Below are 14,536 nucleotides of genomic sequence, written 5' to 3'. Positions count from 1 at the left end.
GCCAACTCCCTTCCTTAAATTCTGACTGCTTTTGAGTTTAGTTTATTTCACATTAATTTAGATCTTTCATAACATTTCATATTTATATTTTTTTCATCTTTTTTATTGGAGTATTTTACATAACATACTCACAAAAATGTGTATTTCTCTCTCTTTGTGTGTGTGTATATTTGTGTGTGCATGTACCTTATCATATAGCCATCTAACTTTTCTCTACTGGTGTAATATTCAGTTAAAATGTAAACAATTCAACAAGAATGATGCACAGTCATCTAAGATAATTATATTTAATGTCAGAGTGTCTTAATATTTCACCTCTTTGGTCAGCAAAATTTTAAGATGAGGTCAATCATCCCTTCCTTTATCTACACAGTTCACCTACTTTCTGGGGATGCAATCAGATCCCATGCCTGAGTCATTTTCATAACGGTTTCACTGACACTGAGACAGCGACATTTAGTAAATGCTAATTTGACAGCACTGAGAGTCACAAACTTTGCTCTAGAGATGGAGGTAGAAAAATCAGAGATTCAAAGAATGAGAAAATTCTATGTAAGTAAGATCTCATCGATTTGACTTTTCATATAGAGGAATGCACAATGAAGACTGTGTAAATCTTTGCTGACAGCCAGCAAGGCCAAAGGGACAACCCTGTACTGGGTAAGACATTGGATTTTGCTAGCACCTGAACGTCCATGGCAGTAGATTTCCCCCAGAACTTTCCAACGAGAACACGGGGAAGCGGCACCTTGATTTCTGCTTCTTGACAACTCGATGAGAAAAAATGGACACGTGGTGGAGAAGCCCGGTCAGCATTCCCAGGTCAAAACATTGGGAGGTACAAGGGGGAGGCACTGTCAAAAGGGATAAGAGAAAGGAAACCGGTAAGAAGGAGAAGGCACGTTAAAAAAAATACAGAGGAGTGTGGTTTCTTCCCCCCTAGCAAATGTTAAACATCTTGGCCAATTTTCAAATGTGGACCCATACTGACATTTTAGTTTACACTTGAACAGCAAAGCTAGGTGACTAAAGGCAAAGATTCAGTAGCTACTACACTTGGAATAAAGTTCTCCCTCTCATCTATTTTCTCTGTGTCTTGAGTGATTTCATCTTTGTGTTTCTGCACATTTCTAGAAAATGGGAATGTTAATAATAATATACCAGTATCACAGGATTATTTGAGCATAAAAGATAATCACATAGTAAATGATTGGCAAAGAGTGATTTTTTTTTTTGCAACGAGTTTGCCCCATCACACAGGTGTGAAAACACCTGCTAATAAAAAGCCAAAATGGGAAAGGAAGACTCATATCAACACTGACGCCATTGAACAATAGAATTGGGCAAGTTCACCACCACCGGCTACCTGCTCTACAGATGTGGAGGAATTGAGAACTAAACCATCAAAAAGTTTGAAAAGGAAGTTATTCATGTGCTCCTTTAACTCTGCCTTGGTCTTGAACAAGTTGAAAGCTGAATGCGAGTGTAATAATCACTATTGGCATTTCCTGTAGAAATTTGAGACCAGCAAATACTGTGTGACTACTATTAGCTATTAGTGCCCCAGGACACAGAAACTTTATCAAAAACATGATTACAGGCTCATCTCAGGCTGACTGTGCTGTTCTGATTGTTGCTACCGGTGTTGGTGAATTTGAAGCTGGTATCTCCAAGAACGGGCAGACCTGTGAGCATGCCCTTCTTTCTGCCTTACACCTTGGGTGTGAAACATCAAAGTGTTGACATCAACAAAGTGGATTCCACGGAGCCACCCTACAGCCTGAAGAGAAACAAGGAAATTGTTAAGGATGTTAACACCCACATTAAGAAAATTAGCTACAATTCTGACACTGTAGCCTTTGTACCGATTTGTGTTTGGAAGGGAGACAACAGGCTGGAGCCAAGAGCTTAAAGTTCAAGGAACAGAAAGTCACTAGCAAAGATGTCAGTGCCAGTGTGACCACACTATTGCAAGCTTTGGATTGTATCCTACCACCAACTTGTACAACCAGCAAGCCTTTGCAACTGTCCCTCCAGGATGTCTACAAAGTTGGGGGTATTGGCACTGTTCCTGTGGGCTGAGTGTGGACTGTTGTTTTAAAAACGGGCATAGTCTTTTCCTTTGCTTCAGTCAATGTCACAAAAGAAGTAAAGACTGTTGAAATGCACCATGAAGTTTTGAGGGACAATCTTCCTGGGCACGGTGTGGGCTTTGATGTAAAGAATGTATCTGTCAACGATGTTAGACATGGTAATGTTGCTGGTGACGGCAAAATTGGCCCACTAATGAAAGCAGCTGGCGTCATTGCTCGGATGATCATCCTGAACCATTCAGGTCAAATTAGTACCAGCTATTCTCCTGTAGTAGTCTGTCACAACTCACATAGCATGCCAGTTTGGTGAGTTTAAAGGAAAGATTGATCATTATTCTGGTAAGAAGCTGGAAGATAGCCCTAAATCTTGAAATCTGATGATGCAGCCATTGCTGATAGAGTCCCTGGCAAGCCCGTGTGTGTTGAGAGTTTCTCTGGCTATTGTCCATCGGGTTATTTTACTGTTCGTGACATGAGACAGACAGTTACTGTGGATGCCATCAAAGCTGCGGAAAAGAATCCTCCCATACCTGGCAAAGTGACCAAGTCTGACCAGAAAGCTAAATGAATATCATCTCTACCACCTGCCACCCTGGTCTTAGTCAGTGGTGGAAGAGTGTCTCAGAACTGTTTGTCTCAATTGGCCATCTAAAGTTTAATAGTAAATGCCTGGTTAATGATGACAGTGCATTGTAAAACCTTCAGAAAGGAGAGTAGAAAGTTTGTGGACCATTTTTTTGTGTGTGGCAGTTTTAGTTGCTTCAAAATCAAGACTTTTTACTGGAAACAACTTGACCAAGAATCTGTCACAGAATTTTTAGAGCCTTTAAAACAAATCTAATAAGAAAAAGAGAGTGCATGACCCATAGAGAGTCTTAAGCGTTGTTTTTCCTCAAGCAAAGTGGAGTAGCTCATCTGTGACGCTAGTACTCAAAACCTTAGGAGGAGAATTGTCACAAGTTTGGCATTGCCCAGAGCTAGGTAGTGAGATTCTATTTTGTTTAGTTTTGCTTTGTTATAAACAACAACAGCAAAGAAAATGAGTTAGTTTATAATTTTCCTGATACTGGGAAATGAGGACATAAAGTAGAAACATGTACTGTATTCTCTGAGTTCTAGCCTACCGTCTTGTTTAGAGCCTACAGTCAGTATCTGATTGTTGAGCTGTTAACTGTGGCGCCAACACTTTGTTCACGGGGCATAGTTGCTCACCCTTTCTCACCAGTCTAAAGTTTCTGTCTGGAATCTGTTTGTTTCTAGATAGACTGGGATCTTTAGTCCCCTCACATGAGACTTCTTTAGCTCACAACTAGTGTAGGAAATCACACACCAGTGACCAATGACTGACATACAACTTAAAACAAGTGTAACAAGTGTAACAAAGATCTTGTCATTGATTTGAAATGGAACATTCTACCTGACAAACTGAGATGCCTAGATTTTGTATTGTCAACAGGACTAAATAATACTCATGGATTATACTCATGCATCTTTGATGTTCAACTAACCCAAAGGACAAATCCAATTTCCCCAACTCAATCTTCACTGTTAAATCACATCTCTTTTGGTTTTTATAACAGCTCAGTATGAGTTGCATAGATATGTTCTTTTGTAAAATCATTATGCAGAAATGATAATAATCAATAAATATAGTGTCCCTCTGGGTGTGAGCTAGATAATTTAATATTTTACACCACCAAAAGACATGGTGTGATGCTGGCACACCTGTGGCATGACTGTAGGACTTCAAATGTTAAAGAAGAATTACTTTCCCTAAATTGAATATGTGAACTGGTATGGGTGGTTGACAAGGTTCCACGTTACCACCATGCCCTACCCTATAAACTCTCTTCAACTTACCCATTTAACTAATTTTGACTCACAGGATATACTATATTGTTGAACAATGACTAATTTAATTATTATTTTCCTGTGTTAGAGTTGTCCTTAAAATTGGCATATACCACATATAATAGAAAGGCACTTATTTTCTTATTTTTAAATATTAATTTTAATTTTATAGAGTCTATTAATTTAAAGAATGTCCCCAAATGTGGTAAAAGGTGAGTTTAAGAGTAGAAGCCAAAAATGTTTTAGAAAAGTGTTGGACTTTCCTTTATTATAAATCTCTTTTTACAGAGTTGAAAATATATATTGAAAATGAGGTAATTATACGATTTTACAAATCTTTAAATAAGTTACAATCCTCTTGGTGACCAATTTTCCTGCTTTTCCATTAATTCTAGATGAGATTCACTCTGAATGGGTATCTGTTCCATGCTTTGAGTCCTTAATTAGGATTTCTGCTTTTAGAAATTCATTTAAAATTTAATGATATTAAATCATTTGGTAGTATAACAGTGCAAAATTGCAAACCAATGTAAGTTAAATAATGGGCACACCTGCTGCTTCTGACAGCACATTCATAGGTGGCATTGAATGATTTAAATTATGAAAATAATTTAAATTAGGAAAATAAGTTATAATATCACATGTAAGAAGACATTTAAAATGATAATGATAGATCACAATACTCCTTTAGAAACAAAACTTATTGTTTTCAATCTAACATTTAGCTTGGCTAAATTCCTTGTGTTGGCTATATTTTAAAATAAAATGTCCTCTAGCAACAGTACTATTTCTCACAAAAATGTATTATTTCCAGTTTTGAAGAATTAGCTCTAGGTTATCACTTGTGTATGAGAATAACCATGCTTACCAAGTAGACTTCATTCATTCAACATGAACCGTACACTAGACTCACCAGCTTGCTAACCAACAATTCGGGTCACAAAACGAGTTATCTGTATTGGCTCTGAATTAAATGGGAAGACCAGTTTTCATGCCAGTTTTGCTCTATTGAAACACTGCTTTTTAAATATCAGGAAGAAATTAATAAGTTCCAAAGGTATTTAGTTTTTCTTTGAATTTAAATTCAGTGAAAATATGAGGTGAATGTGAATAATGTACGAAAACTAAACAAATATAAACAACCATCACTCCTCATATATCCCAAACTCATTTTTTTTAAATTCTCCTCTTATGCCTTACATCCATCCATACTGCATCCTTCCCTCCCCACACCCCTCCCAGCCCAATGACTCCTGTCCCTTCTCCCTCAGATCTACTCTTCCTTTCTTTCAGAAAGAAAAGCAGGCCTCCTAGGGATACCAACCTGACATGGCCTAACAAGTTACAATAAGACTAGGCAAAAACGCTCATATTAAGACTGAGCAAGAAAACCCAGTGGGAAAAAGGGGGTCCCATGCTCAGGCAAAAGAGTCAGAGACAACCTCTGCTCACACTGCTGGGAGTTCTAAAAGAACACCAAGCTATACAATCATACTGTATATGCAGAGAACCTAGCTCAGACCTACGCAGGCTCCCTGAGCACTGCTTCTATTTCTGTGACCCCCCTATGAGCCCCGCTTAGGTGATTCTGTAAGCCATGTTCTCAGGATATCCTTGACTTCTCTGGCTCTTTGTTGGTTTGAAAGACAATACCCCCCACAGGGAGTAACACTGTTGGGGGGTGCGGCCTTGTTGGAAGAAGTGTGTCACTGTAGAGGTGGGCTTTGAGGTCCTATAAATGCTCAATGCATACCCAGTGTCTCAAATCACTTTATGTTGCCTGTGAGTCAAGATGCAGGACCTTTGACTGCTTCTCTAGTACCATGTCTGCCTGCCCTCTACCATATCTCACAATGATGATAATCACTAAACCTATGCAAATATAAGCCACCCCAATTAAATATTTTTTTTCTTATAAGCGTTGCCATGGTAATGGTGTCTCTTCGCAGAAACAGAAACCCTAAGACAGACTCCTATAATCCTTTCTCCTCTTCTGTGGAGTTCACCTCAGTCCACCTAGTATTTGGCTGTAGGGTCTGCATTGGCTCCCATCAGATGCTGGTTACATCTCTCTGATGACAACAGTGCTAGGAACAGATCTACGAGTATAGCAAAATATAACTAGGAATCATCTCATTGTCAGTTTTTTTATACTAGTCATATTTGGTTATCCTGGGTCTCTCAGTCAGCTGCCCTGCCTCTGGTTTCTGGCCATCCAAGTAGTGTTAGGCATGGCCTCCCTTTCTTTGTGTGGGCCTCAAGTAGGGCCAGTCATTGGTTGGTCTCTCCCATAAGTTCTTTTCTACAATGGCCCCACCCCATCTTGCAGGCAGGACAGACTGCAGATTAGGTCAAATATTTTGAAGCTAGATTGATGTCCCAGTCCCAGTGCTGGAAATATTGCATGGTTAGAAAAGATGACCAGTTCAGTCTCTGCATCCTCAATTAGTAGGTGACTTCACTAAAGCACTTTAGTAGATTCCAGATTCATTTTAATAGAGATCCTCTGCACTAGGTTACTATCCCTTCCTTCAAAAGCCCCCAATTCCAGTTGTCTCTCCCTCCAACCATCCCATTTCCTCCTGATCTCTACTGTTTCCCATTACTTCTTGTCCCCATTCCACCCTCAAAATCTATTCTATTTGTTCTTACCAGGGAGATCCTGGAGACTTCCTTGTGACTTAGCTTCTCTGGGTTTGTGGATTGTAGTGTGATTATACTTTAATTTATAGCTAATACTCACTTCTAAATGAGTCCTTGCCATGCTCGTTTTTCAGGGTCTGTGCTACCTCACTCAGGATGACTCTCCATTTGATTTGCATCCATTTGTCTGCACACTTTTTGATGCTATTGTTTTCTTAATAACAAGCCATTTGGTATAAGTAACATATTTTCTTTATCCATTCATTCTCTTTGAGGCAAATCTAGGTTGTTTCCAATTCCTTACTATTATGAATAAAGAACAAACTTGAGCAAGTGCTCCTGTAGTAGGATGGAGCATCCTTTGGGTATATGCCTAAAGTGGTATCGCTGGCCTTGAGGTACATAGATTCTGAATTTTCTGAAGAACTACCATATTTATTTACATAGTGGCTGTATAAATACACATGCCCATCAGCAATGGAGGATTGTCCCCTCTGTTCCACATCCTCATCATCATGAGATGATAAAAATTTTAGTCTTTTTCACAGGTGTAAGATGGAATCTCCAAGTAATTTTGATTTGCATTTCTCAAATGGCTAAGAATATTGAACATTTCTTTAAGTACTTCTTAGTCTCTTATGATTCCTTTATTGAAAATTCTCAGCTTTGATTTGTACCCCATTTTTAATTATATTATTATTATTATCATTATTATTATTTTGTTTTTTTGAGGCAGAGTTTCTCTGTGTAACAGTCCTAGCTGTCCTGGAAATAGCTGTTGTAGACCAGGATGACCTTGAATATATTATTTGTTTTTTAATGTCTAGTTTCTTGAGTTTTTTATTAATATTGAATAATAACCCTCAGTTCAATGTGGAGTTGGTGGAAATCTTTTCTCATTCTGTAGACTGTCATTTTGTCCTATGAATAGTGTCTTTTGTCTTATAGACGTTTTCAGTTTCCTGGGGTGCCATTTATTGATTGCTATTCTTAGTTTTTGTGCTATTGGTGTTGTGACCATTAACTTGTTTCCAGTGCCAATGCACTCAAGACTGTTCTGCTTTCTCTCTTATCAGATTCAGTGTATCTGTTTTTTATATTTGATTCTTTTGGACTTGACTTTTATGTAGAATGATAGTTATGGGCCTATTTGCATTTTTCTACATGCTGACATTCAGATATACCAGCACCATTTGTTGAAAATGATTTCTTTTTTACATTGTTTATTTCTGGCATCAAAAATTATGTGTCCCAAGAATCCTGGCCACAAGGGGCACTGATCCTCTCACAGCAGATTCATAAAGAGGCGCTCAGACATCCCTGGTCCCCCTTGACTCCCTGGCCACTCAGCAGGGGCTAAGCCCTCTTGCCTCCTAGCCCATCCCACCTTTCATCCAGGAACCCCTTCCTTTATTCCTCCCTTCCTCCTTCTTGTGGTCATAAAAACACCCAGCTCAGCTGGCTGGCAGGCTGGGACTGGGCTGGAAGTGTAACCCAGCAGGAGGGGGTGGCTGTGTTTCAATAGCTGGCCTGCCGCAGGTGGAAAGGTAGGCCCTGCATCAGCTCAGCAAGAATCCTGGCCAGTAAGGGGCGCTGATCCTCTAGCAGAAGATTCATCAGAGGGGGGAACCTGATCCAGTACCAGAAGATCCACTAGAGAACAGTTGAAGGAAGAGATGGGCAGATGCCAAGGCAAGAATTCCTCCAACAATCTGAAAAACAACATGAAAACACCAGATCCCAGCGATCTTACTACAGAAGGACTTGAACACTCTGTTCCGGAAGAAGTGGAAAACAGTATCATTATGAAATCAATAGAGTCCCTTAAACAGGGTATAAATAACTCACTTAAAGAACTGGAAGAGAAGTATAACAAAAAGATTGAAGAAATGAATAAAGAAATGGAAGAGAAATATAACAAAAGGTTTGAAGAAATGAGTAAATCTGTAAATGACACCCGGGGAAACCAAGAAAAAAACAATCAAACAGGTAAAGGAAACAGTTCAAGAATTGAAAGCTGAAATGGAGGCAATGAAGAAAACACAAACCGGGGGCCAGCTAGATATGGATAATCGAGGTAAACAAACAGAGACTTCAGAAGCAAGCATAAGCAATGGAATACAAGACATAGAGGAACGAATGTCAGATTATGAAGACACCATAGAGAAAATAAATGCTCTGCCCAAAGAAAACAGCAAATCCAACAAATTCTCATCACAAAACATTCAGGAAATCTGGGACATAATAAAAAAAACCAAATCTAAGAATAATAGGGGTAGAAGAAGGAGAAGAATTGCAGATCAAAGGTTCAGAAAATATATTCAACAAAATTATAGAAGAAAACTTTCCCAACCTAAAGAACGATATTCCTATGAAGGTTCAAGAAGCATCCAGAACACCGAATAGACTGGATCAAAAAAAAACATCCCCTCGCCATATAATAATCAAAACACAAAGCATTCGGATTAAAGGAAGAGTATTAAGAGCTGCAAAGGAAAAAGGTCAAGTAACTTATAAAGGTAAACCTATCAGACTTACACCGGACTTCTCTATGGAAACCATGAAAGCCAGAAGGTCCTGGATAGAGGTACTGCAGAAATTAAGGGACCATGGATGCAAGCCCAGACTACTATACCCAGCCAAGCTATCATTCACTATCAACGGAGAAAACAAAATATTCCAGGATAAAAACAAATTTAAACAATACGTAGCTACAAACCCAGCCTTACAGAGAGTATTAGAAGGAAAATCACAACCCAAGGAATCCAACATTCCCACCACTGCCTACAATAACTCAGATAGCTAGCGACCCGTCACAAGCACAACTCAAAGAAGGGAAACACATACACTCTACTACCCCCCCAAAAAAGAAAATAACCGGAGTCAACAACCACTGGTCATTAATATCACTTAATACCAATGGACTCAATTCACCTATATAAAGGCACAGACTTAGAGATTGGATATGAAAACAGGATCCAACATTCTGCAGTTTACAAGAAACACACCTCAACCACAAAGACAGACACCTACTCAGGGTAAAGGGTTGGGAAAATGTTTTCCAAGCAAATGGTCCTAAAAATCAAGTGGGTGTGGCCATTCTAATATCTAACAAAATCGACTTCAAACTAACAATCAGAAGAGACAGAGATGGACATTTCATACTCATAACAGGAACAATCCATCAGGAAGAAGTCTCAATCCTGAATATCTATGCCCCTAATATAAAGGCACCCACTTATGTAAAAGAAACACTTCTATTACTCAAGGCAGTCATCAAATCACACACACTAATAGTAGGAGACTTCAACACACATTTCTCACCAATGGACAGGTCAATCAGACAGAAACCTAACAGAGAAATAAGAGAATTATTGGAGGTATTGAATCAAATGGACATAACAGACATCTATAGAACATTCCACCCAAATAGGAAAGAATATACCTTCTTCTCTGCAGCTCATGGGACCTTCTCAAAAATTGACCACATACTCGATAACAAAGCAAACTTCCACAGATACAAAAAAATATTAGTAACCACCTGTGTCTTGTCAGATCACCATGGATTAAAGTTAGAATTCAACAACAATGCTACCCCCAGGAAGCCAACAAACTCATGGAAGTTGAACAGTCAACTACTAAATCACCCCTGGGTCAAAGAAGAAATAAAGAAAGAAATTAAAGTCTTCCTTGAATTTAATGAAAATAAAGACACAACATACTCAAACCTATGGGACACAATGAAAGCAGTGCTAAGAGGAAAGTTCATAGCACTAAGTGCCCAATTAAAGAAAATGGAGAAAACACACATTGGATACTTAACAGCACACTTGAAAGCTCTAGAAAAAAAGAAACTGATTCACCCAGGAGGAGTAGAAGACTGGAAATAATCAAACTGAGGGCTGAAATCAACAAAATAGAAACACAGGAAACAATCCAAAGAATCAATGAAGCAAAAAGCTGGTTCTTGTAGAAAATCAAGAAGATTGACAAACCCCTCTTCAAACTAATCAAACGGCAGAGAGAGAACACACAAATTAATAAGATCAGAAGTGAAAAGGGGGACATAACCACAGACACAGAGGAAATTCAGAGAATCATTAGATCTTACTACAAAAGCCTGTATGCCACAAAATTGGAAAATGTAAAAGAAATGGACATCTTTTTAGATAAATACCATATATCAAAATTGAACTAAGACCAGGTGAACAATCTAAATAGAACTGTCAGTCGTGAAGAATTAGAAGCTGTTATAAAAAATCTCCCTACCATGCTTTATGTTTAAAAACCACTTATGCGTGAGTAATGTGATAATTGTCTTTCTGGGTCCAGGTTACCTTACTCAATATGATATTTTCTAGCTCCATTTATTTGCCTTCAAATTTCAAGATCGGTATATGTTTCTGCTGTGTAGTACTCCATTGTGCTAATGTATCACACGTTCCTTATTCTTTCTTCCGATAAGGGGCATTTAGCTTGTTTCCAGTTTCTGGCCATGACAAAAAAGCTTCTATGAACATAGTTGAGCACATGTCCTTGAGGCACGATTGAGCATCCTTTGGATATATACCCAAAAGTGGTACTACTACATCTTGAGGAAGGCTGTTTTCTAATTTTCTGAGAAATTTCCCAGCATTTCTTAGCCAACTACAATTCGTTATGTCAGGTTGAGTCCTCTTTAGCTTTCCCCATTCCATCTAGCATGTCAACTGTTGTCGTCCTTGTTCAGCGTATGTTTAAGCAGTCCTGTTGGTGAGACTTTATGAGTGTCCCTTCTGATGTTGCTAAGAGACAGACTCTCATAGAGAACTCCCTAATCCTCTTGCTCTTATAATCATCCTGCCCCCTCTCCTGCAGTGTTCTTTGATCCTTAGGTATAGGAATTGTTCTGTAGAAGTATTCTTCTGGACTGGGCTCCACATCTCTGCACTGTGATTGGCGGTGGTTTTCTGTAGCAGTATCTTTCTGCTGCAAAGAGAGGTTTTCCTGTTGAGGGGTGATGACCAGCCCACAATTCACAATCCCAGAGAACCTAGACAACAATGAGGACCCTAAAAGAGACATACGTAGATCTTATCTACATAGGAAGTAGAAAAAGATAAGATCTCCTGAGTAAATTGGAAGCTTGGGGACCTTGGGAGAAGTTTAGAGAGGAGGGAAGAAAAAAGGAGGGGAGCAAAGAAAAATGTAAAACTCAATAAAATCAATTAAAAGGCATGATACAAATAACAACAACAGAAAAAGAAACGCTAGGAGAGGGAGAAATAGTCTCACATCAACTGGTAACTTAATAGCAATTGTCAGCTGTGAAAAAATACACACAAATAACTTTTTACAGACTGAAAAGGTTATATTTAGAATATATACATGGGTGTGTGTGTCTGTGTTTGTGTGTGTCTGTGTTTGTGTAGCAACAATTAATGAAAAATAATTTGAAAAAGAGCAAAGGATACTAGATTGAGTTTAGAAAAAGGAAAGGAATGGGAGAAATAATGTAATTTTATTATAATCTAAAAAACGAATAAAAAAAGAATTAATACAAAAAAAAAACTCCCTACCAAAAAAAGCCCAGGACCAGATGGTTTCAATGCAGAATTCTACCAGAGCTTCCAGGAAGAGCTAATACCTACACTCCTTAATGTATTTCACAATATAGAAACAGAAGAGTCATTGCCAAACTCTTTTTATGAAGCCACAGTTACCCTGATACCAAAACCACACAAAGACACAACCAAGAAAGAAAAAAACAGGCCAATCTCACTCATGAACATTGACGCAAAAATTCTCAATAAAATACTGGCAAACCGAATCCAAGAACACATTAGAAAAATTATCCATTATGATCAAGTGGGCTTCATCCCAGAGATACAGGGCTGGTTCAACATACGCAAATCTATCAATGTAATCCATCATATAAATAAACTGAAAGAAAAAAACCATATGATCATTTCATTGGATGCTGAAAAAGCATTTGACAAAATTCAACACCCCTTTATGATAAAGGTGTTGGAGTGATTGGGGATACGAAGATCATACCTAAATATAATAAAAACAATATATAGCAAGCCGACAGATAACATCAAATTGAATGGAGAGAAACTCAAAGCCATTCCAATAAAATCAGGAAGACGACAAGGCTGTCCACTCTCTCCGAGATACCTCTTCAATATAGTGCTTGAAGTTCTAGCAATAACAATAAGACAACATAAGGGGATCAAGCGGATTCAAATTGGAAAGGATGAAGTTAAACTTTCATTATTTGCAGACGATATGATAGTGTACATAAGCGACCCCAAAAACTCTACCAAAGAACTCCTACAGCTGATAAACACCTTTAGTAATGTGGCAGGATACAAGATCAACTCAAAAAATCGGTTGCCCTCCTATACACAAAGGATAAAGAAGCAGAGAGGGAAATCAGAGAAACATCACCTTTCACGATAGCCACAAATAGCATAAAATATCTTGGGGTAATTCTAACCAAGGAAGTGAAAGACCTATTTGACAAGAACTTTATGTCCTTGAAGAAAGAAATTGAGGAGGATATCAGAAAATGGAAAGATCTCCCCTGTTCTTGGATTGGGAGAATCAACATAGTAAAAATGGCAATTCTACCAAAAGCAATCTATAGATTCAATGCAATCCCCATCAAAATCCCATCAAACTTCTTCACAGACCTTGAGAGAACAATAATCAACTTTATATGGAAAAATAAAAAACCCAGGATAGCCAAAACAATCTTATACAATAAAGGAACTTCTGGAGGCATTACCATCCCTGATTTCAAACTCTATTACAGAGCTACAGTGTTGAAAACAGCTTGGTATTGGCACAAGAACAGAGAAGTCGACCTATGGAATCGAATAGAAGACCCGGATATTAACCCACAAACCTATGAACACCTGATTTTTGACAAGGGAGCTAAAGGTATACAATGGAAGAAGGAAAGCATCTTTAACAAATGGTGCTGGCATAACTGGATGTCTAGTTACTCAAGAAACTAGACACTAAAACTCTAATTAACCCAATTAAAAAATGGGGTACTGAACTGAACAGAGAATTCACAACAGATGAACTTCGAATGGCCAAAAGACACTTAAGGTCATGCTCAACCTCCTTAGCGATCAGGGAAATGCAAATCAAAAAAACTTTGAGATACCATCTTACACCTGTCAGAATAGCCAAACTCAAAAACACCAATGATAGCCTATGCTGGAGAGGATGTGGAGTGAGGAGAATAATCATCCATTGTTGGTGGGAATGCAGTCTTGTACAGCCACTGTGGAAATCAGTGTGGCGGTTTCTCAGGAAACTGGGAGTCAACCTCCCTCAGGACCCAGCAATTCCATGTTTGGGAATAGACCCAAGAGATGCCCTATCATACTACAAAAGCATTTGTTCAACCTTGTTCATAGCAGTACTATTTGTAATAGCCAGAACATGGAAACAACCTAGGTGCCCCTCAATAGAAGAATGGTTAAAAAAAGGTGTGGAACATATATACATTAGAGTTTTACTCAGCGGTTAAAAACAATGACATCTTGAATTTTGCATGCAAATGGATGGAAATAGAAAATGCTTTACTGATTGAGTTAACCCAGACCCAAAAAGAGGAATATGGTATGTACTCACTCATAAGTGGATTCTAGCCATAGTTAAAGGTCTTCGAACCTATAATTCGTGATCCTAGAGAAGTTAAATAAGGAGGTGAACCTGAAGAAAATCATATTGTTAACCTCCTGGATATTGGAAGTAGACAAGATTGCCAGGCAAACTTGAGTGCATGGCGGGTGGGGGGTGGAAGTAAGGGGAGATGGTTAGAGAGAAGGGAGAGGGGGAGGATTGGTGATGTCTTGGGAGAATGGGATGTAGGGGAGGGAGGAAGGATGGATATGGGAGCAGGGATGTATATATCTCAAATAAGGGAGCCATTTTAGGGTTTTCAAGAG

General features: G+C 38.6%; 1 pseudogene; it reads left to right on the top strand.

The window, feature by feature from the left end:
* The first annotated feature begins 1,339 nt into the window (after positions 1-1,339).
* Positions 1,340-2,661, top strand: LOC125399985 (elongation factor 1-alpha 1 pseudogene; annotated as a pseudogene).
* Positions 2,662-14,536: the final 11,875 nt, after the last annotated feature.

The sequence above is a fragment of the Myodes glareolus genome, chromosome 27 (genome assembly GCF_982192425.1).
Source record: "Myodes glareolus chromosome 27, mMyoGla1.1, whole genome shotgun sequence".
Taxonomy (NCBI): Eukaryota; Metazoa; Chordata; class Mammalia; order Rodentia; family Cricetidae; genus Myodes; species Myodes glareolus.
The sequence above is the reverse complement of the archived record's forward strand: the minus strand, read 5'-3'. Positions and strand labels throughout refer to the sequence as shown.